At 36.6% G+C, this 25,221-nt stretch overlaps 1 protein-coding gene across 24 annotated transcripts in view; it reads right to left on the bottom strand.

The window, feature by feature from the left end:
- ZBTB20 (zinc finger and BTB domain containing 20) overlaps window positions 1-25,221 on the bottom strand; it is an 832,086-nt gene that overhangs the window by 538,178 nt on the left and 268,687 nt on the right. For 2 of the 24 annotated variants that reach the window (XM_073231633.1, XM_073231630.1), the window contains exon 4: window positions 1,757-2,026. The exons of the other annotated variants lie outside the window; for them this stretch is intronic. The gene's annotated coding sequence lies outside the window, so the exon portion shown is untranslated. The remainder of the gene's footprint in view (window positions 1-1,756; window positions 2,027-25,221) is intronic. 24 annotated transcript variants of the gene reach the window in all.

Below are 25,221 nucleotides of genomic sequence, written 5' to 3'. Positions count from 1 at the left end.
CAAATAGAGAAAATCATTCCTGAGATGGGGACAGAGGGCTCCATGTGCTTAAATCTCATCTGATCATGTGCTTAGTGGCTCTACATGTACTTGCTCAAGACCAGTCATGCCTCCGTAGTGATTTAGTTTTTATTCCTAGGATTTTGATTACCTTACTTTGGGACCTAAATCAACTGAATAGTGTATGAATCATCCATCTACTAATACTGCTTATGCTGCCCTGCACGCTTTGGCTTTCCAGCAAAAGAATCCGCTGCCCAGGATGGCGACCTCCTCCTTCACCAGGGCTGCCTTTGCAGTCTCTTCCCTGCCAATGTGGGCCACAGGTGGACGCCTTCCTACAGATCCAAATCAGCAGAATAATGTGCTACTATCACAAGAGCGGACCTTAATGACAAAGAGCCCTGCTTAGTTGGTCACCCCATTAACTTTGATTTGATTATTCTGCCCAACAGAACACTTGGCTTCACAATTACAGATGGCACCAGCCCAACATAAAACCTGTAGAGGGTTCATACATTTTTAAAATATTAAATTTGATAACATATATATATATATATACACACACACACACACATATGTATATATAAATGGGATGTCGTAAGATAGTCCTTGGCTCTGGTTTTTTTTAAATAAACTAAGGTCAGAGCACATGAAACAATTGTGCTAACTAGGCAACACAGATAATCTAATCGTTTCCTTTGAAATTCAGTTTAAATCAACATTTCTTTTAAGTGTAAAAACCTTGGCTTTTATCTTCAATACACAATCAAGGCAGCCTTTGATACTTTATGTGACTGTATTCTATATAACTGTTTATAAATTTTAGACAAATTGTCTCCATATTAGCTAGTTTAATGTTTTGAGACTTAATTATCCCTTGGATACTTTTTTTATATGGTCATGAGTAAATCACTAACACGCTTTCTACCACAGGATGAAGGTATAGCAAACTTTATGTTTTACCTGAAATGTTACATATTAATTTTTGTATTTTTGTTTCCTAATTGACAGTTGATATTGATATTTATATGCTGAAATATCAATACACTACTCATTTTTCCTTATTAATCTCTCAACCTTAGATGTCATTAAAAATATGTATATATGTTGAGTATAGTTAAATAAATTATTGTTTGGTATTTTTCATTTTATTGTGGTTTTCAAAGAAAGTAGTTGTCCTTAGGTCATATATTATATACACATACATAATAAAACTACAGAAGCAAAATAAATAAAACTACAGAAACAGAAAGTATGAAAAAAATAATTCCCTGTTTAGGATGAAGTTAATCCCTAGTTTAACTTAATCACTTCCTCTGCTGATCAGAGGTGCTTAATAAACAGCCCCAAATGATAAGGAGGTTAATCTTGAAATCAAGATGCTTTTCTCAAAGCATCCTGCATATCACAACGTTCAACACCACTAATTAATACAGCAATGGATCCAATCATCAGCTTACAAGGGGAACAGTGCTATTTCAGTCATGACCAAAATATGAACAGTGCTTTTTCACAATGAGTAGATTAAAGACAAGTAATGTGTTTTTATCTCTGTGCTAAGAAAACTTCACAGCTAGTACGAGACATTACTATTTGTACTTGGGAAGAACTTACTTCATGCTGGGGCACTCTTCTAAGAGTTTTATATGTAATGTATGTCCTCATTTAATCCTCACAACATCCGCCCTGTGAACTGAATTTTGTCCATTTTTCAGATAAAGAAACGGAGTCACAGAGAGGTTAAGTAACTTACCTTAGGGCTTGCAGTTAAGTAAATGAAGGGGATGCAATTTGAAACAAAGTGGTCTGGCTCCAGAGTTTAATTGTAATCACCGTGTACTGCTTTCCACAAGGATGATCATTCCCTCTGAGGTTTTTGTTCAATTTAAAGCTATGGGTTCCTGAGGCTGTAAAATGTGAATGCTGATGTAATTTATCTAGTTGATGGTTCTTGAACCCCACGTGGAGGAAGGAGGTTTGGGAAGTCAGTGAAGCCTCAAAATTTTGCAGGTTATACTGTTTTCTGGGAAAAGATATAAACCATAAATACAGTCCTAATCTCTTAGTTGAGGGATTAAAAAGATAAAGCCATAGAGCAATGAATGTAAATATTATTATAAGCAAATAGTAAAAGAACCAAGCCTAGGGCTCCTCTTATTATCCTTTCAGCCCCAACTTCCTCAGGTGGCCAGCCACAGAGGCAGAAGAAACCTGAGTGAAGGACAGGAGACTATCTGTACCTTGGCATGGCTCCTCACAACTCAGAAAAGCCGAGCAACAAGCAGACATGTCCACTGAGGCAGAAAGAACAGAAACACCAGGCAATGTTGTACTTAGCTACTCAGTGCTCACAGAAGAAAGCTGGAGACACCCTTAAGAGATAAGAAAACAATTCTGTCTTTACAAAGCTGACTGATTCACTCTTTTAGCAAGCAAACACATACACACACACACACTATTTAGTGGCAGCCCTGAAACTTTCTAAAATTTTATTTCTCTTCGCCCTCCTATGGTAATTTATATTTACCTAGAAATCATCCATTGTGTCCAAGATTTTCCAATTTACATGTGAAATATTCATTGCAATTATTTTAACTTCTTCATTTATGGTTTCCTTTTAGTATTTCTAATTTTGTGCATTTGTGGGCTTTCTCATTTAGTAATTATACCATGTGATACTGAGATTTTTATTATTTTGCTATTCTCTTTGAAAAACCCAACTCTTTATTAATGCCTTTCTTTTTGCTTTCTAATTCATTAATTTCTGGTTTTATTTTTATCAGTTTTTTCTTTCTGCTTTACATATTTGGTTTTCTTTCTTTTTGCCAGCTTCCTGAAATGAATGCGAATATGTTTACAATTATTTTTTCCATAATATTAGTATTTAAAGCTACGGATTTTCCTCTGAACATTGCTGTATCTATTCCCACTTGTGCTTATTTTCTGTAAATTCTGTCATCTTTCTTTAATTCAAAATGGATTTTAAAAATTCAAATTTTACTGAGAGATATGATTTTACTTTTTTTCTTTCTAATATTAATCTTTAACAACTGATTACACTGATAGAATATGGCCTAAATTTTCTCAAATGTCTTTTGGAAATCATATTTTTTCTTCTTTGGTCTACAACATGACTTAACTGTTTTAGTAGACCTCCTAATAATAAACCTCACCTTTTAAAAAGATGACTTTAGCCTTATATTTACTGCTATGAAATATATGCTTGATCTTAATTCATCATCTTATTTTATATTATTTTACAAATTGCTTTCTTTCTTTTCTAATGATTTACTTGTTACTATGAGTTTTGTTCCTAATAATTTGGAAATTTTAGCATAGATTGTTAATTGTTCTATTGCAGTCTTTCTCAAACCTAGGGGATTTATTAAAAATACAGATTCCAAGTTTCATCCCTCTCTGCCAAAAGATTCAGTAGGCCTGATTTAAGATACTAGGTACGTGTTTTTTAAAAAGGTCTGTGTAATACTCACTTTGATGGGCTGATAACATTTTGAGTACAGTGTTCTAATGACTAACTTTATGCATTTTAATAAGGGAGTTAAAGTCCTTTTTTTTTATTTGATGACTTTAGAATAGAACTTGGATTCTTTTAAAAAATAATTCTAAAAAACAATGAAATACTCCCCTATACTTCCTGTTGCCCTCCACCTTCCTCTTTACCACCTGACTTCGGCTAAATTATTACTTTTAATTCTTCATGTGCTTATCTTTATAGTTTTAAAAACACATGTATATCTCCATTACTTACTTTGTCAACTTCAGACAGTATTCATCCTTCATTCTCTTCTATGAAACACAAGTAATTCATCCATACTTGTCCCCTCCTACTCTTTACCTTTCAAACCTCTCAGGTTCTGTCATTTATTTCTATATTATCGAGGTTTATACCATTTACATTCTATTCTGTAAACTCCACACCTCATCCCATGGTTTAGTCGTAAGTCTATTGTGACGTTGATCTGAGATTCACTAACATTTATTTATCATGACTTCTCTCAATCTTTGGTAGCCTAGATTTATCATTAAACATTTTGCTTTGTTCTTTTTACAATGATCATTCATTGTGTTACAGTCCCCCTGTTCTTGCATTTTAAAATTTTGAGGCAAATCCAATCTCTCCCTGTTTGATTTTTTTTCCTGTAGCTTTCCGGTTTTCTTTCTTCAGCCTCGAAGTACTGCACCTTCATCAAGATAGGTCTCAGGGCCTGCTGCTCAGCACCGTGGTTTTTCTGGGATATAATGTGCCTTTTTCATCATAAAGAGTCATGACTACCTTTATTCCAGGAAAATTTTATTCTATTACACATTTAAATAGTTTTTCATTTGTTCTTTCTTGTTTCCTTCAAATATCAGTTGTTCCTATCTCTGTCTTCCAAAGGTAGAACATAAAATGCTATTTATTTATTTTTAATAGATAATACATTTACATTATCCCAAAACACAAATGTATGGAATGGTATACAATAGAAAGTCTCATCTTATTTTCCATCCACCCAGTTCTTATACCATCCTCTGACAGGTAACCACCACTATTAGTTTGCTTTTTAAAATACAGATATGCCAGGAAAAAAAAAATCCTTTATGTGTATATTTTTATATTATACACACTACTCCACATCTGCCTTTTTCATTTAAAAAATATTTATGGATGACTATCCAGTAGCTATTTAATCTAATCCCCTACTGACAAACATTTAGTTTCCAATATTTCTAACAACAAAAATGCTATAGTGAAGAAGAATCTTGTGCATATATTCTTTTACTCATATGGAATAAGTTCTTACAACCAGAACTGATAAGTCAAGGAGTATAGACACTTGTTATTTTGGTAGACATAGTAAAATTTATCCCCATTTGAAGTTTTCATTTTTGGCATTATAGTAGATGAAAATGTATCTTGGTATATTTCTAATTTGCATTTCTCTTATCAAGCATATTTTAATCTTTATTTCTCTTATTATATATGAGTTGAATATTTATTAATATGTTTAAGAACCATTTGAATGTTCTGTGCCATTTTACCTATTGGTCTTCTTATCAATTTGCAGGAGTCCTGATTTATTAGGAAGATAATATTTTATCTGAGATATAGGTTGTCAATCACAATTATCACTTTCTCACATCATTTTAAAACTACTTTTAGTGGTTTTTCTTGTTTAATTATTTTTCATCCATAATTCTGGTATTGTTGGTATTGGTGGTACTGTTAGAAGTCCTTTCCTTTCTCTATTTTCTATATAAAATGTGGCTTTTGGTCCTATAATAGCTTTATATTTCTTTTTCATTCTTTTCCTGTTCTCTGAGAGTTCATTATATTTCTCTTTTTCTTGTCCTCTTTCTTTGATCCCGTACACCTAATCTTTGACCTCTTATTTTAAAGAGGCCACAATTTCTTCTATATTTTTGCAACTATGGAAAATATGTATTATTTTATGGTATAATTCTTCTTCTGGTATATATCTTGATCTGCTTGTCCTTACGTTACTTTTGTTTTATAATTAGTCACGCATGAGTCCAATGCTGGCTCCTTTCTGCTTATTTCTCTTTTTCAATCAGTTAATTTTATCAGCTGTTTACTGAATAGAAGAGGCCTGGGGAGTGATTTGGAGCACTAGGGGGTTTCATTTTGGTGTGGTATTGGCGGGCGCACTACACCCTTTCTCACCAGCTCCACTATGCACATTGTTCGTTTCTCAAGGGATATGCTTCTCCTCAGTGACTTCCCCATTTGGGGTTAACAGGAACCCTAACGGACCTTCATGAAGTCCTCCTGTATGTTGCATGTCTTACAGATCATAATTTAAGGTTTTGTTTCTTCTCCTGAACACAATCAACAGCAAAAATGATGCAATTTATCATCCCCACCTTGCCACCCTCACATCCTGATTCTGATATGTGTGGCAGGCTGGCGTGATTCCTCCCTCTCTGCCAGCTGCAGCATAAGGCTCCGGGATGCTTCCCCAGACCATTAGGGGCCTCACACTGTCCTGTTCCATGTAAGTAAGTGTACCATATGTCCCTCAGGGTCCTTCCATCTACTTTTGAAGGTTCTGCCTGCTATATGTGGTTAACATCCTCTCAGGAACCCCCTTTGACTTGGTCTAAGTTTCATAGTATCCCATGGTTTATAATGTAGGATTGTGCCTGTTTGTTAAAGGAAGAGGTTTTTGATGTGTCTCATTTTCATTTGTTTGATTGCTTATTTGGTTTTTGCATAGGAAGATATGAGTAGAATTGCATTTACTTTTTCCTCTATGTCCTCTTAGTTGACAAAAAGAGAATTTCACTTACTAGCTCCCCTTTAACCCTTCTCCAATTAAATCCTTGACCATTCTTGTCCCCAAAACTAGACCAATCCATTATGAGGTGTCAACTAAGTATTTACATCAGTTACCATTGAAAGGCTCCCTTCATAAGCATATTTGTATTTATATCAGGGACTTTAAATCCTAAACTAAATTTTAGACTTCCAGATGAAGCTATGAAATGAAGCTATTGTTGCAGAATGACAAGAAATATGGTGGATGTGAGAAAGTAGTTAGAGGACCCCAATCAGTATCTGTAAAATTACCTCATGTGGGTAAGAGTTAAAGTTATATATTTGAAATGCTTTAATCTCTAGAATTTACTATTGCAGTGTCATTTTTTTCTATAACAGGAGAACAATAGAAGAAAATAAATAAAGTACCTAGTTAACTGTTTAAACACGTTTCTTTCAAAAGTTAAGGAAGAATCTCTATAATTATTTCCTATTTTCTAAAACAAAGAAAGGACTTGACATAGTGAAAGGATATAGTTCTAGATTCTTAGGCTCTGTGAAGAAATAAAATTCTGGCAAATAATGTAGCCTACCTAAGCCTCGGTTTTCCCATCTGTAAAATGGGAATAACAGTACTTCTTTTTTCACCATGTAGGTTTTCCCTTGAGTAGCAAATGAAATAACATGTATCAAAATGCTTTGTAAATTAGTAACTGAAAAGTATAAGGGCCTTAATGAAAGATGATCGAGATAAAAATAAGGTATTTTGATATTACCAAAGACAGCCCAGGGTGGTTTAACCTACACAACATGATATGCTTTGGGGACCCTTTTGTGTGCTTTTCCTAATTGTTTGGTGAGGCTCTGCACCGCCATTTCACTTCCCATTGCTCTCAGTGAGGCTGCCTCCAGGAACACTCTCTCTCCCTGCTTCCTCGTCCTCACTACAGTTACATAATTCTTGTGAAAGATAGTATAGAGTAATGAAAAGAGGAAGAAGCTCTGGAGTCAGACCTCATTTGACTCCTGGCTCTCCGTCCTTGTGCTATTAGTTAACATCCCTGAATCTGCTTCCTCAACCACAAAATGAATGTTAGGTGTATTGTTATGAGAAAAAATTAGAACAGACCTAAATAAGGTTTGGTACACAGTACAGACTTAATAGACGGATTTTAAAATCAGTATACCCTGGAAGGGCTATGTACTATGTAAAGTTCTTATATTTTATCATTTGCTTTCGTAAAAGCATATTGTGTTTATTTCTATGTTCTTAATTGAGGTTTTAGGACACTTGACAACTGATACACTGTTTTACTTTGATTGATAGCTTTTACATTCCATGAAACCACTTCACTTTTTTCTAATGCCAACATAGAATCTACTTTTCCTCAAGATCTACTTTTTGTTGATGTCCTTGACTAATTTTAGAGTTTCCACACCTTCTTCGTTTCAATCAACTTTTTTTTCCTCTTGGAAATTAATATATCCTTATCTTAAACTTTTAGGACAGTGACCATATCATCTCTGTTCACAATGCATTGAATATTCTGTAAAAACAACACAACTATTAAGATTATGAATGTGAGTGTTACAGATTCCACAGAATTTATCCACTCTATCTGAGCTCATTCCTAGATTACAAAATATTATTACTTAGCACATATTAATCCATTATCATTTTGCAAACATTTCAAAATCATTTAATGGAGGTCCTTAAAACACTAGTATAGACTGATCATCTTATCATTGTTGGCAGGAAGAGGAAACAAAGATGGAAAAATGAAAGCTTGTCAGATTTCATATCCCACCAAGAAACACAGGATTAGCACTCAGTCTCTAATTCTCTGATCTGTTGATATCCTGTTGAGCTAGTTATCTTAGCATCAGAAGAAACATGTGTATTCATTTCCAAGAATTATTATTTGGAAAAGGTCTGTTTGGTATTAGAGAAGTGGTTCTCATTATTTTCAAAATAAATAAAAAGCAAATCCCAGTGATTCCTGGGACTTGGAGGTAGAGATTGGGGCAGGAAACCTGCAGGTGAAGGCCAGAGAGCAGGAAGGAGGCAAAGGAGATTAAAATTGGGGGTCGGTGAATCCTCATAAGTCATTACGTAGGAGAAATATTTAAAAAGGAAGGCCACCATCTTCCCTCATCCGAGGCTTCCTCCAGAACCCTGTAGGAGAGGAAGATGCACTGCTGAGTCTTCATTTGGGGAGCAGCAGGACAAGGCAGTATCTCTTTGCCAAATGAACCCCTTCCTGACAGCTGTGGGGATATGTGTTTGTGGCATCAGGCCCTTAGAAAATGATCCTTAAAATCACTAATATTTAGTCAGTCAAAGAAAATCAGCTTCAAATGGAAAACAATATGGACAGAGTACATAACATACCACCCACTTGATGTGACCTTCCTGGCATTTTTGTAGGGACTCGTAGGGTACAGAGTAGAAAAGACCTTGAGTTGGGATTTAGGCATCCTGACTTTTGTTTGAGCAGTTTCACTATCTAGCTGTGTGACCTCAGACAAATGGCTTAACCTCTCTGGACCTCTGATCCTTCATATTTAAAATGAGGTGGTTGGTTACTAAATGATATCTAAGAGCCCTTCTAGAGATTAAAAAGGACCCAATTTATGATCATAGTAATTAACATTTGATGGTGCTTTACCACCTACAAATGGTTTCCACATACATTTCCTAATTTGATCCTCATGCCAGTTCTGAGGTAGAATTATTATGATTATGCCCATTTTTAGAGAGATTCAGAAACCACAAAATGGCAGAGCTGGCACTGAACAGATGTTTCCAAGAGGAAAATACCCCTTCAGTAAAAGAAGCAGCTGATGCTAACAAGGATAAGTAACAGCAGATAATTCAGGCTGTGAGCTCTTGTTTAGGGGTGCAACAGGATTTCTGGATGCCGCATTGGGATAATGATAATCCACCATGTGGAATGTTATCTGATGATGTATTTATCAAAAAAAAACTAATAAAAAGAAAATTAAAAAAAGATACAATAATTGTTACTGCACTACACCCTAATGAATTATTGTGTTCAAGGTTCCTACAAAAAAAAGTAATATTATACTCGGCTTATGTTTTAATTGATTTATTAATATTTTATCACAGGAATGTAATTTAAGCTCCTCATGATTTAGATCTCATAAACCTTTAGCATTTTGCAAATTCAAATTCCAATTTAAAGCCAGGGTGAGCAATTAACTTTTCTATCATCTTGTCAGGGGAGAAGGTTCGTGTTTAATTTGAGACAAAGTGACAGAAATATATATACACTGTATGTATTACTCCAATTTAATTTATGAGTCAGCACCATCCACCTTCAAAATGTAGATTTAATAGAAGGGGAGGAAGAAAAGGCTGTGCTGTCATGATAGGCCTGTGGTATCTGCCCTGAATTTCTCATAAAAAAAAAAAAGTCCCCAGTATGTGGAGATACCAGGCTAGATTGATCACAGGCCTATTTCCAATTCTTTTGTTTTAAATCCATTTACTAACTCTTTGCTCGTATATAGCACACACTCTCATGCACATCCCCGGGAGCTCCTGCAGCCATTCCCCGTCTCCTCCTACCCCTTCCTCCGTGCTCAGTTCCAAGGAGGACTGCCCCTCAGGTTCAACCTAAACCTAGACAAGTGACACACACTACAGAAAATAGTGGCTTCAGGTCATTGCTTCATCCCCTCTCTCATTTACAAGCAACCTTGTAAATGCTCTCTACCTAAGACAAACAAGCAAACAAAAAACCTCCCCACAGTTTTATATTTTCGTTTACAGGATATAAATGGCAAGTTAAAATAGTGGCACCTTCCAGTGATCCTTTACAAAATGTGTAAGGACAGGATCAGGAGAAATGAGCTCAAACCACAGAAGATAGTCAGGTGAGCCGAAGGGAAGTACTTCTTTTGGTTGTTATTAAAACACTGGAGCCGGGCTGCAGAGAGAGGTTAAGGGATTCCTCCTAGCTCTGCTATCCTATAATTCACCAAAGGCACACAATGCTCTATGCTGATGAGATGAGTTACATGACATCTCCTCCCTGGTTCAATCAAAGGGAAGCAATTTACATCTCAAACCAGTTCTCTCATCAGTGGGACATAAAAACTGCAGAACAGAGACACAGCAAATGTGCTTATTTATACAGCATCAACTCAGTTGCTACTGTTCTTTATTATTTTCCTTCGATCCCTCCTCCCTTGTATGGTAGCCATTTTGAATAGGTTGCTTTAAATTCTAAAGTGAGAGAAACACAGGACGAAGAACAATTCAGGCCCAAAATTAACTAAAGACGTCTTGTGATTCTGACAATCACTGGCCTTTGTGGTGCTAGGCCAATCCCTTTGTTCCATTTAAAAATAAAATCGGATTCCCTTTGCAGACCACAAGAAGGGGATTAGAAGACGGTTAATGGAAAACTCTGGAAGGTAGCCTGACAAATGTTTATTCACTTTCCGGGCATACAATTCTGGGTTATATAAGTGAATGCAGTGCGTTTGTCAAAGAAAGGCTCTGTTGAATGACTGTGAGGTCTTCATTCATAAAACAAGGTTATTTTACTAATAGTCCCTATTAATTTCAGCTTAATTATGTGAGACGTTTTGCACTTGCACACAACAGTGAAAATCGCCAAAGATGCATTTACTGCACCTGCTTAAATGCAGTCATAGCCCTAAAAAATGTTCCAGGCAAGGGGGAAAAGCTCCCACAGACATGGCTTTTAGGCAGAATATGGAATTATGGCAGAAGGGGTTTAAATACATGAGGTAAAAACGGTAATCATATTCATCAAGTACACAAAGAAGTAAAAACAAGAAGCTCTAGATAATTCTTTTTAGTGGACTCACTAAAATAACAATAACAGCTTGATGAAGAGAACATGATTGTCGAAAGCTTGTCCGTTTTACATTTTCTCTTCACATGGTGCAATAAAAAGGGAGCACCTGCAGTTTCTACTTGTGGGTTTTTTTCCTTCTTCTTCTTCTGATGTTAAGAAATCATGGGACATCATATTTGCTTTAGGAGCTACCAGTTTAGTCTCAAGTGCACACTCCAGACCCTAAGTGACATCTGTGTTCTCTAGGGATACCTGTGCAGTGAGAAAAGGTTCTGCCACCTGTAAAGTACTGTCTTGGCTCCACACCCCTTTTCTTCATTCAAACACATCAGCCCTTTATCACTTTGGAGAGTAAGCTACATAGACTTCTCTGTCATGAAATTTTCGAGCAAATTACACCAAAATGTGTTGTAATTTTCTTTATTGGTAGCATCTACTTTATGACAGACACTAGCATCGCTGTTGTGGTTCCCTAGTATTTATCTAAAAACAATACTATTAACTACACATTGTGGATATTTGAAGTACATAAGAAAGCCATAACCTTAATTACATTGGAGGGCTGGTGTGATCTCATGTGAAATTTGAGCTATCGTTATTAAAAGTAGAAACTGTATTTACTTGATGCTTCTTATGGTAAACCAATTTTAAACTTTTGAGATCGCATAATGAGACAAAACAATATTTTCCTGAAACAAAAAATGTCTTAAGAATTTAACAGAAGCCTTTTATGTGCCAAGAGAAGCATTCTCCATTACTTTTCTTGCTTTTTTTACTTTTCTTCCCTCTCTCCCTTTCTGCCCATCCCTCCATCCCTTTCTTTCCTCCTCCCTTGTCCCCTCTGCACCCAATTTCTTTTCTTGAATTTGGTGGTAAACTTTGAGCAAGGAAATGATATTTTTGTTTCACCATCCATGTGCTTTTACTACTCAAAGTGCTGATTCAGAGGGAAGTTTTGGATGACGTCTTATGGCATTCTTTCCTTTTGTTCCTCAGAGTCAGTGGATATCCTTCAGGGATGAAGCCATGTCCAGACATTCCTATAATGGCTGCCACTATTCCCCATTGCAGTTGGTGACATAGCCTAGCAAAGGCAACCTTTTATAAAAGACTGCAATAGCTAGTGAACTATTTCATCAATCACTTTTGTCAAGGCAAAGAGTGAACGACCGTGGAGTATAAGCATCAATAAAGTGAAGGTTCAAACTGCACTTTATAACTACAATGTCACTCATAGATACCACTCTACATATCTATGTTCAAGTCTGAGGCTTTAAACAATTTTTACAGATAAAACAGGGCAAGGGTCTAACTCATCTTTAATGTTTCAGGACCAAAGATGGTATTGGACAAGAATCTGTTTCTACAGATGTTTGTCACTATGAACACCCAATATACACAATTCTGAAGTGAAAAAATTAGGATCTGATTATGTGTTTTACAAAATGATCTGCCAAAGGCCTCCATTGAGGAGACAGAAAATCCAAGTATGTCAAACGAGTTTACTTTTTTTGTAATCTTCATAAAACTTTTAAGGAAAGGTTGCCATAAGTAATGTCAGTGTTTTCAAAACAGTCGGAGATATCCAGAGGCAGAACATGATGGATTACAACACTGCCACAGACAGCCCTCCATACTCATGCATCTAGCAAGCTCAGTTAAGCCAGTGGTTGGAGGTGTCTGCAGGTGATGGTGAGGGCAGATACTTTCTGAATGGAGGAAGGCTGACAGCACAGTGCTGTGCACTCACCTTGCCCCTTGCCCTGGCTGTCACTGTGCACTGCCCACTCATGATTTTTAACTGTGGCATCCTTTCTCAAAGCACTTTTGGAAGGGCAAACTTCAGATCTCACCAGAATATTCTTAGTGCTGTCCCACTTAACTGAAGACATCTAGTGCTTTTATGGTTTTCCTAAAATCAAAAGTATCATGAAGACATCTTAAAATCTATGACTGGTAATCACATTGTAAGGATGCTTTAATGTCCTCTAGCCCTATTGGTTGTATAAGACAAGTAAGTGTACATCATACGGGCCAGTTTCTACCTGATTCTTCAGGATTTTAAAGATTGTCAAAGTTCATAAAGTGTTTCTTCTTTCCTGGGACCCACCAATCTAAGCCCCACATCTAGGCCTGAGGAGTTCTTTTTATGTATGCCTGGAATGTTTTTCCTCCAGAGCTTGGCATGTCTACTCTCTCCTTTTATTCTGGATTCTACTCAAATTATCACTTTTTCAGGAGACCAACATTGATCTCCTATCTAAAATAACTGACCACCTCCCCATTATCCTACCCTGCTTTATATTCTTTATAGTATTTGTTCTTTCCTGAAATTATATATTTATTTACTTAATATCTGCCTTCCATACTAAAATATAAGCTTTATGAGCCAAAGACTTATATCTTATTCCCTATGGTACCACTAGTGCACAGAGCTGTGCCTGATACATGGGAGGTGTTCACTATATATTTGTCAAATAAAAAAAGCTTAGGGCTAAGATACTCGACCTTAAATTTTATAGTTTAAACTCACTTCATCTTCTGCTAAGAAGAGAAAGCACCACATGCAATGACCCTCCACATACTAGGCAATGTACAAAGTCAAGATCGAAGAATTACTCTTCTAGGAAGAGTGTGTTAAGACCTGGTTGGAAATCACAGCCTGCTGTTGTGGGGCACTTACTGTCTGCCATTTTTGCTGGAACACGAAATAGGTGGTGGCAACCAAACAGATGATGAGACACGCAAACACACACACAACAACAAAAACTCAACCCACCAGCCAAATAAATAAAACAAACAAAATCCTCTTCTGTGTCAGGATTGAAGTGTATCGCTACTTTAGTCTAAGCCAACAGCTGAAGAAAGGAGGCAAAAATCAGAAGACCTTTGCGAACCACTTCACTGGAGCAGCCACCTGTCATTTATATATAAGAAGAGGCAATCATCTATCTGTCCAAACCGAGGATTGTAAGGTTTTTAAATGTCATTTACTTACCTCAAACTAGTGGATCCTTAGAAAATATTTATATTGCATAATAATGAAATGACATGATCTTTATTTGTTTTTCCTTTAGATACACATTGAACGTTTTCTTTAAGGTAGCATACAACTTTTAAAATACAAACACCAATTAACCGAGGTTTTTTTATGGTAGAGAAAAAAATGCCTATCATAATTTTAGTGACAATAATAGTTCTGTACATTTCTTTAGCAAATTTAACCTTAGATTTCTAAGCACTATGCAAACATCAATTTACTAAGTTCTGCTGTGTTTTCCATGTGAATTCAAATACTATCATAGCTTCATTATTTTTAGGTGAGAATCACAAGGAAGGGCCCCTTGACATGACAAGACACACAGCAAAGAAATTTTTTTAAAAAAAGAAAAAAGAGCAAGATTCTTCCTTTTTTGAATGTGAGGGCCCAGGGAAGATTAATGAAATAAGAAAACCTAAAATAGCACCTGTTTTTTCTTACCTAGCACTTCCATTTGAATTTGTTTTGGGAAGCGAAATAAGCTGGTAAGTTAGTTCAAAGGCTAAGGGCTCTGAATAAACATCCCTGAAATAGTGAGGTCAGCCGTTAAGAATAGCAGTTAGCAATTACTGAACATTTACTATGTTCCAGGTACCGTTCTAAGGACTCTGTGGCTCGTTCACCACCATATCCCCAGAGCCCAGAATGATGCCTGGACCAGAATGAATGCTGAATCAGCACTTGTTGTAGTAAATGTATGAATGAGAAAAGCATTCTTGGCTCCAAATGATTAAGTTGTCTAAATTTTTAAACACAGCCTATTTGTAAGTTGAGAGCAGCCTATAACAATGCTTGAAGTAGAAGAGAAAGGAAGAGTTTTGATTTAACCTGGTGTGCAACTTAATCTAGGGTAATAGTGAGTCTCTTTACAATGGAGTTCATTTATTTAAGAAATATTTATTGAACACACACTATATGCTAGATATTATAAGAAGTTCTAGGAATAAAGAGAAGGTCCTTATTGTTGCACAGCTTAAATTATTCCTTATATGTCTGAGAGGAGGTTGTCTTTGTATACAATGGAATTGTAAAGCAAGAATTTTCTATAAACCAGGAATTCTTGTTTTCGTTTTTGCCATTTTACCGTACTAATTTGCTAATGGTTTGACAATTCAGTCTCTTTTTGGGTGTCCCTGAGGACATCATAGTAAAATGCAGGTGTACTGACTAATTAAAACAGATATCCCTAAACTGGAGTGGCTATCTGACAATCAGATCAATGTATGAAAGTTAATGTAGGCATCAGGATGAGTTCTGAAAGAAACGAGTTATCTATTTTAGTTATACATATTGTCAAGTCTAAACTTCATCTATACACACATATTTAGAGCTTCATTTGGACTGCCCAAAATTGGAATTAGATGCAGCTATTAATAGATAAGTTCAAGAATAATACCATTTCAATGAAAAGAAATAGAGAAGTACACAATATTAGAAGCTAAATAAGGTATTACAAACTCCTTCATATAAGGGCTAATTAGAGAAGTTCCTACTACAAAAGCTGGCAGTCTCATCTGTGATCACCCTGTGGGTTTGTAACATGCATCACTTTTGTCTACTTACACAAATTCAAAGTATAACTGACGAAAGAATGGCTTTTGAAGAATATGCACAACTGAAGTTATTTCACTCTGATAATATACTTGGGATGTTTAGTTTTTCAAGGACCATCTCAGTTCTTTTGGCTTCACTTTTAGGACATGAAAGCTTTTGCAAATATTTCTACTTGTAAACTGATTCTTCAAGATTGCTATATGGAAGCTTAGCTTTTGCAGAAAACCAAGGAGACCAAGGCAACCTCGGTCTGATGTTTAACAAGTGCTGGCAGCCTGTGTAAGATTTATTCCTCCTCTGAAAATTAAACTGAAATATATCTTTTAGCTGAAAATGCAGCAATGATGGAAAAACATTTTAAACACTTGTTGGCCATGAAGAAAAGGAAAAATATGGTATTGTTGTATTTGATTTTCAGTATATTCAAATCAGATATTTAAATCACCTGAATACAGGTGACAGATCTGCTTCAACCTGCTGGTTTTGTGCATTTGTAAAACTGAAATTTGATATCTAAAATCACTATTGTATTCAGAATTATTTAACATTGATTTTCTGTTTACTCACTCTCACATCAATGATACAACAGCCCCAGGAATTCTACTACCAATATGCTTATACATGTCCATTGACATGGTCTGTATCAAGTTCAACTGAATAAAATCAGATGGAATTAAATAAAGCAGTCTGCCTGAACCTCAGTATTTCTCATCTCTTACTGTACCATGCTTCTTATCATTTCTTATTTATTTAGCTAAGGCAAAAAACTTTCCAGATTCAATTACATATTCCCTTTGGTTGACTATTTCTTGCATGGTTTTTTTTTTTTTTTGAGTAATGTTGTTCATACCAATCACCAAACAGATAAATGAATAAATAATGCTAGTAATTCTATGAAATAAAGAGGGTGTAATAAAGTAAATGCTGTCATATAGCAGAGAGGACATTTCCATCTGATGTGTACTATAAAAGTTTTCATCTGATTCTAGTAGCTTTCACATAATAATATTCACAACTACTGCCTACTTTGAGAAGACTCCAATTGCAGGATGCACATGGGTGGTAGGTACTCAGGGAGAAACTTGGTAATGAAGACAGGTTTCTATCTGTAGCTTCAGGAGTTAAATTTAAAAAGGAACTAAGGAGTAGACAAAAATGTTGAGGATGATATGGAATTGGCTTACAATTTCTCCTCACTACTCTCAAGCAAGAGGGTAACCTCACATCTCTCCCCTTTATTTCCATTACCCCTTCAATGTGCACATGGATTTTATGCTTTCCCTTCAAGATTGCCCTTAATCTTAATTTTTAACCTGATTTTGTGTGTATACAAACATTTTTGAGTAAGGGAGAGTAAGACACACAATATGATTTTCTCTAGAGTTCTCTTTGTATAAGTAACAGCCAGATGACAACCAACCTCTCATTCATCTCTTAGAAAAAAGTCAGTGAGATTCTTATGTCCTTCATACAGGATTGTCATTAATTATAAATTGTGTCAAACGACATCACTCATAACACACTGAAGCATGTGGCATTTAATCCATCACACAGAAGGACGAAGGACTGAGTCAACACTTAGAGGGCTTCTAATACACAACCATGCATTTACATGGTGCCCATTTCCATGGTGTTCAGACCTTCAAACAAACACATTTGTCTAAAAACAAATACATATGTAGGAAGACAGTTCTCCTGGGCTCTTGCCTTTTCAGCTGCTTTTGGTTGATGGATGAGAAGTCAGATACAACATTCTGAAATTCTGAGTTTTCTTGTCTTCTACAGATTGCAAAGGGAAATATTTGGTCCCAGCTAGTGTATCCTTCATTGCTTCTATTAATGGTCAAGAGAATAAAAACAAGAAGCTTTCATCCTGTAATGGACCCTCTTTGGCTTCTTTTCACTTCCTGTCCTTTGCTTTCAACTTCATTTTGAGGATATGGACAATTATTCAGAATGAAAACCATTATTTTCATTCTCTCTCTCAAAAAAAGTTTCCTAAGAAATTTGTTTCAAAACAGGCTTTCTGTAATATTAAGAACATGTTGTCACGCTTTTAATATTTCTCTAGATTTCATAAATCTTACTTACCCATCCCAGTACCAACTGCCATAATTTCAGGGCAACTGAAGAAATCTCTCCCTTATGGTCTTCCTGTACTTTAAATGCTATCACTTAAAATTCATAGATGAAGGCAGTATCCCTATAAATTATTTGATTCTGTGTTACTGTGGGAAGGGTACTATTTTTTTATTCCTATTTTAGAGATGAGGAAACTAAAGTACAGAGAAGTTCAATAACTTGCCAAGAGTCTTTTGGTAAATGAAAGAGCCAGGATTTGAACCCACCATGCTGTCTAACACCTAAGCCTTAACCATTGTGTTATACTGCTTCCCTGTGAAGTAGAGAATAGTAGAGAGGATAGTTAAATGGATGATTTTCAAGTCAGACAGTGCAAGTTCAAATCCTATTTTCAGCACTTACTAGCTGTGTGATCTTGGACAAGGATCTTAACCTCTATGAACCTTTATTCCCTTCTTGTATAAACACTAACTAGCCTTAATTGAGTACTAAGCTATGTTCCAGTCATCACAGCTATGTTTTATGTATATTATTTCATTTAATTCTCAACAAGGTATATAGTATCATCATTCCCAATTTACAGATGAGAAAACTGATGCTGAGTAACTTGCTTATTGTTACACAATAAGTGGTGGAGACAGAATTTAAAAGGGCAATCTCACTCTAGAAGCCATATGTTTCATCATTAAATTTGGTGTAAAAACCAGTGGTATTTACTTCATAGGGTTTTTGGTGGTGTTTTGGTCAGGATTAAGTTAGGTAAAGGCACGTGTGATGGTTACTTTTGTATGTCAGCTTGACTGACACAGGGTACCCAGGTATTTGGTCAAACATCATTCTAGGTGTGTTGGTGAGAGTGTTTTTGGAGGAGATTAAAATTTGAATTAGCAGACTCAGTAAAGCAGATGGCTCATCCTCATATGGGTAGGCCCCCTCCAGTCAGATGAAGGCCTGAATACAATAAAAAGGCAGACTCTCCTAGAAGTAATAGGGAATTATGATGAACTGTCTGTTGGTTCTGTTTCTCTGGAGAACCCTGACCAATACAACATGCAAAGTGCCTCATGTCTGAAAGACAGAAATAGTGAAGAAATGTTTTCTTAAATTGCTTTCCCAAAGAGCCAACAGTCAAGGAATTATAGGATGGCAAAACCTCCTTCAATAATGAGAACAAGATAGATCCAGGGGTGGAGGATGAATAATCTGTGGGCACTGGGTTCTTATGAAAGGAGGGAACAAATTTAAAACACAAGTCAGCTAAGTCAGATGATTAGCTTCTTTATGTAAAATAAGAGATGGTAGAGAGACTAGTTTGATCTAGACATTAAGAATAAAAGCTATTCTCATCTTACTGTACATTGACCTGGAAGGGAATTTTGGTTCTTTGGCTCAGTGAGAATACATATGTGACCTTCTCCTTTGAGAGGTGAGAATTTATAGGAAAAGTGGAAGAATTCACAGAAAAGGTCAGGTTTGTTTAATGCCTGACTTGCAGTGCACTAATCTCCCCAGTCTAACTCCTACATAGGTACTTTGGTCCCGGTTATAAACCATGGGGAATAAAAAGACTCTGTGGAACAGATTAGGTCCCCAAGATTTTCATCTAAAAATATCCTGGAGATGGCAGATTCAAGTTTTCTAATGCACGTGACTCACACTGATATCCTTGAAATACTGATTCAATTACCCCTACCCACTGTGGTCAGCTCCCACGAACATCCCCCATTGACAAATCTTCTAAATATCATTATTCAGTTCGGGTTAGCCAGTATCATGCCTTCAAGAAGTTCACATAGGAAGAAAATAAGTGAGCTTTCCTCTGGGTCTCAGTGAGCATGTGTTTCCCCCAACATCTCAGCTAAAAAATCAAGGAAGCTGCAGCAGCTGGGAAGGGAAAGAAAAGCAAATTTGATTTTTAAAGAAAATAGAAAATAAAAGCAATTCATTCAGTTCCAATGTGTGGCATCTCTGCTGATTTTTCTAAAAAAAAGTGCTTATCATTGCCAAAAATTCCAGAGAAACCAGAGCTGACACACTCTCTGGTATTAGCACACGGGGCAATGGCAGTAAGGCCTGCCCCTTTGGCAAGCAGATGCAAAGCCAGGCACTCCACAAACACACTGAACGCAGCTTGTCTTGACTCTTCAGCTGCCCTCATGTCTCTTGAGCTTAGCCTTTTGCCCTGTGCAATGGGAAGCTCATGGAGTAAACCCATTTCACCCAAAGAATCAAAACCAATATAATGAATTCTTATATTCCTCTGGCTACATTGACTGAAGAACCTGCCCTCACAGAACACTTAAATGTTGCCAGTGCTGATGGACATATCCTAACTGTACAAAGGTCTGGAGGAGTACTGAATGATTAACAATAAAATACAGTAAGTGCAATACACAGAAAAGTCAGTCATGCTAAAGAATGCAAAGTAGTGAAAATATAGGCCCTCTACCATACATAGCTGCACAGGACCAGTGCAAGAGGACATTCAAGGCACTTTTAATAAATCGCCATCTTGCATTAGTTTATAACAATGGAATACTTCCAAGAATTTTTTTCATATAAAATGTGTATAGCTTGGTTTTATTATTTTTCACTCTTTCAGAGAAAAAAAATCATCTGACTTAAGGTGTTTCCTCTTAAGTGAAAGCAGGAAGCCAATTTCAAAAGCCACCATTTTAATAACAAAGCCTCCATCTATATTTTTATTAAAAAACAAGCCTATTTCCTTATCTAAGTTCTATGAGTCTTTCTACTTTTCTCACAATAAACTACATGTGTGAAATCCCATCAGTGTTATTACCAATATTTATTCCTGATGGCCACAGCTTTTCTAATCTTTGTTTAGCCATATGTTTAATGTTACATAATCCAGTGGGAATTCCATTTCTAAAAACAATAAGATAAATGTAGATTTATGAAATATTCTTCCTTTTTTTAATGCCAAAAGCAAAAATAAAAGGGAGTTCTCAAAATGGATATTAGATAATGTATAAAATCCACCTTATAAAAAGTGCATTATTTACATCAGGATGTCTTCATGCAGTCTTTGAAATCCCAGCCCTAAGGTGGTTCCAACTCCCTATAGACACATCAGTTGAAGGACATCCACATACGTCAGGGGTCAGTCTTACAAAGAATAATTTCAGGACTCAATAGTTACCCTGGTTGAACTATATTTAATTCCTAAAGAACAACAATGACTAACTTTGTTTTACTGGATAATGTTTACTTGCTAACATTTTTTATAGGAATCTTGATTAACTGGGTATCTAATCCTCCCAAGATTATTCCAAAACATAATAATGCCTGAAATGTAGAGCTCTTTCCTCTGAACCTAAGTATGAATTTGTTATGGTTCACATGAAATTGCAGATCTGACCCTAACAAGTAAAAATACATGAATTAAGATAAGCATGTAGATGAAATGCACTAGAAATCAGGCCATCTTGAGAGGACTGCCATCTGGTATGAATCACATACTAGTTGGCCATCATTCCTCCACTCCTACATTTTTATGGGGTTAAGCTTAACATCAAGAACAACTGATAAACAGCATAAATCACAGAAGAAGTCTACAGACTATGAAACACTGCAACAATTCTGAGCCTCAGTTCTTCACTGTGCCGTGTTGGTAATGGAGGTGGGAATGTGGGAACAAAGCTGTAGCCAAGGTTATACCTAGTTTTGATTCAAACAAGCAGCAGCCAGGCATAAAAACATACTGAAAACAGCAACTCTTTGTTTGGTTTCTCAAAAAAAATACCAAAAGAAGGGAAAGAAGAATCTCTTGTCTGTCTTGGCCATTGACCATGGACAGCAACTGTGTATCAGAACCTCTCTCCACTTTTACTTTCGCCTCCCAGAACAAATCTCTCTCCCTCACAAGCATCCCACCCTCCTTTGGTACCCTGTGCATGTGTCTATCTCTATTCTTCTCCTCTTACTCTAGTAACCTTCTGGCACTCGTCCACCCCCTCTCCCTGCCATGATCCCTTTTCCAGCTGTTCCCCATTCTCCTAATTCTACATTACCAAAGTCCTGACACCTACCTGCCAAGAACGGAAGTCTTGGAAGGGAAGGAGGAAAACTGAGAAGAATCCTCTTCTGTGGTAAAAGAAAGGTGAGGGCTATGAGCACTTACATGAAAATAGGCAGACCTCAAAGCTTTGCAAACCACAGGCCAGTGCCCACTTATTACTTCCTCTGCACATCTCCCCTCCCATTTCATATTTTGATTACTTATCAATTATAGAAGTTAACTTTCAACATACAGGGTAGAAAAATTTTTGTTGTTGCAATCTAGGCTATGTTATATATGGTGAATGTCAGTACCCCAAATTGATTCAGAAAAAGCAGGGAAGTATTCAAAGACATAAGAAGGAGATAAATGAGAAGTAAACTATAAAAATGTAATGAGAGAAAAAATACTGAGTAAATTGAAGTACAGGCTCAATGCAGGAAAAAGCAGCTTGGGGAAACGAAGATGGATTAGTTCAAGGTATTTTTGGTAGCAAGAGCCAGAAAGGCTACAGTTGCCAGAATGAAAAAGGGACTGACTCTGGAGCAAAGCTATGCTCCAGTGTGCCACTGGGCATTGAGCTCAGTGATTTATACAGTTTATTTCCACTAATACTCATAACCACCCTATGGGGTAGGAGCTATCAGGAAACAGAGGCTCAAAGCAGTTATGACTTGCTCAGCTAGTGACTGGAAGACACAGGATTCAAATCCAGGACTGATTGCAAAGTCCACTCTTCATACATTTGATTTTGGCCTAAATACAAGGAGCTGTGTCCACAAAGTTATCCAAAATCTACTTGACTTGCTTAAAGATAAAAATCTAAGAGAGACTTGTATGATCCTCAGGCTCTTCACATGGTAATAAAGAATAAACTCATTGTACAATTCAATGTACAGCACAGCATTCCATTTGGACTGTAGCATACATGAGATGGAGATACTTTGGAAACAATCTAGTCCAGCCTTTTATTCTGCAAATAGTGAAGATACTACAGCCAGCAAATTGAATCATACAGATTACAAAGACAGGAGTTGTGAGGAGAAATAAAGCACAAACTGTTTGTTCCTAAGGCTGAAGATCATGAGAAAAATACCATCTCATCCCATGTAGGTGAGCTCCATAATACCAGGCATCTTGTCTCTTTTTGGCTAATTATATATCCATTATTTAGGACAGTAAATGGTACTGATATTAGCACATAACACACCCTTTACAAAGAGAGGTGCCCAAGTAATATTCATGTCAGGAAGGGACACGTGGGTCTGTGTACAGGATTGTGTGTGATGTGCTGCAAGAGTGCAGTTCTTCAGGAATTTGGCCATAGTAGTTAGATGTTACTACATTGGTTTCTATTTGCCATTTGGATCATATTATTTCTTCCTTGAAATTTTCCAGTGACATTCTAAATGCCTTACAGAGCAAAGTCTTTAGTTACAAATGCCTTTGTCAGGAACCAAGAGTTTAGTACACCATCAATGAATGGAATTTTCAAGGTGTCCTTTGGACATGATCATTAAGAACATTTTTTAAACTTATCAAGAAATAACTCAAAAGACTTCGATTAAAGTGGTAATATGAATATTTCATCCTTATCTTAGTTCCAGGGGGTGGGGAACACAGAAGCAATGTTTCATTTCTAAAACCATGCTCCCATGAAGCTGAGCAGAAGGACTGCTTATAAGAGAATTTTTCAGCCAAATTCTCAAAGGGCCCCCAACAGGCAGGCTTTCTCAATTTGTGGGCGCTGTCCTCTAACAATCTATTCCTTTCCAGACTCTCCTTGGAAACCAAGGATGTATGTCATTCTCTTCATATTTTAAAATGAGATTGGTTCTGGTTAAATAAAAATGAAAACTGAAAGCCTATCTTTATTCCAAGTATCAGTGCTGCCTGGACAAATACCTCATTAATATGCCCTATTCTGAAGATGTCACCTAAGTCTTTGCCTCAGTAGCATTCTTACTATAATTTGGACATTTCTAGAAATCAGCTCGCTATAGGCATTTGTGAAGATGAGTTATGCTTTGACATAGGCCTAAAAAGAGAAGGTAAACAAACTCTGTCAGGTTATAAAGGGAGGAAGCAGACTGTCCTTTGTAGAAATGACTTATAAAATCTCTTGCTCAAATTCCAGAGTAAAAGAAAAGTCACATGGACTGAAAACATTTCTTTTAAAAAATGAATATTCACTTAGTTGATTCTGCAATGCTTTCTGCTCTCTGAATACATTCAAATGAGTAGGTATCACAGCATTTCATGGATAGCTTATCAAACCACAGAATAGAACGGGAGAACTGAATAAAAAAGGCTTTCCTAGGGGAGCTCCATGGTCACTGTTCTATAAAAACATATGAACATATCGCTATAAACTCATCTTCACAGGAAGTCACCCAGCTTAATAAGCACAGACCTGCAAGTTAATATTAAAATCACTTTGATTTCAGCAGCAACAAAGCTGATCTAAGTAGGACCTATTACATAAAACCCTTATTGTCATATTCGTCATCACCACTTTCAGCAGAGACCACTGACAGCACCAAGAAGCCCTCAGCTCACCTCAGCAAATATGCTACAAGGCGGCCGTTCCCATAACAATACGGTGGTCGGGTGGCCCTGTTTATTTTATCAGAATGACACTCCCTTAATTTTTCAATTCGCTTTATTGATGTCCTCTTTCATGTATAGGTTTATTAGATTCTACTTCCTCTACTGTCCTCCCAGGAATTGGTGCTTGCCAACTACAATAAGTTGTTTTGACAACTTGTCTAGCTATACAATACTTTGTTTCTTTCCCTCTGTAGGCTTTTTGGCTTCAAATGAGTGCCTTCAAAATATAGCAGAGAGTATCCGACCAAACTCTGCAACGAGGGGAGAAACAGCTTTCTACGCATAAGCACCGTCCTGCCAAAACCACAGTCTTTCGCGTGCTCATAGTGCTCTTGCCTTTCCTCTTTATTTTTATGGATAAATCCCCCTTGCTATCTTGTCTACTCCTACCTTAATAAGGAATGACTGCCGTGACTACCCCCATCTAGCTACGCCATTCACTGCCAGCACCTCTGCTCTCCTCGTGTGCTTCAAGAAGAACTGATTAGCACTTTGCATAATTAACCTGATTAGCACTGTGCATAATCAAACTGATTAGCACTTTGCATAATTAAAAAGAAATAATAATAATAACAATAATAAGCACTAAGTAATATCAAAAGCTGTTAGTCCCACAGCCCTTTGGTTACCTCCAAGATGAGTTCAGTGCAGCACATTTTGCACCTTTTCTTTAACTCTAAAGTCAAGAATGAATTAAAACGGTTTTAATCCATAGACCCATTATGATTTTCATATCCATAACAGTTATCAAATAATCAGTTCTTGCCCAGGTAAGTCTCCT

This window comes from Manis javanica, chromosome 3, assembly GCF_040802235.1.
Source record: "Manis javanica isolate MJ-LG chromosome 3, MJ_LKY, whole genome shotgun sequence".
NCBI classification, from domain to species: Eukaryota; Metazoa; Chordata; class Mammalia; order Pholidota; family Manidae; genus Manis; species Manis javanica.
The sequence above is the reverse complement of the archived record's forward strand: the minus strand, read 5'-3'. Positions and strand labels throughout refer to the sequence as shown.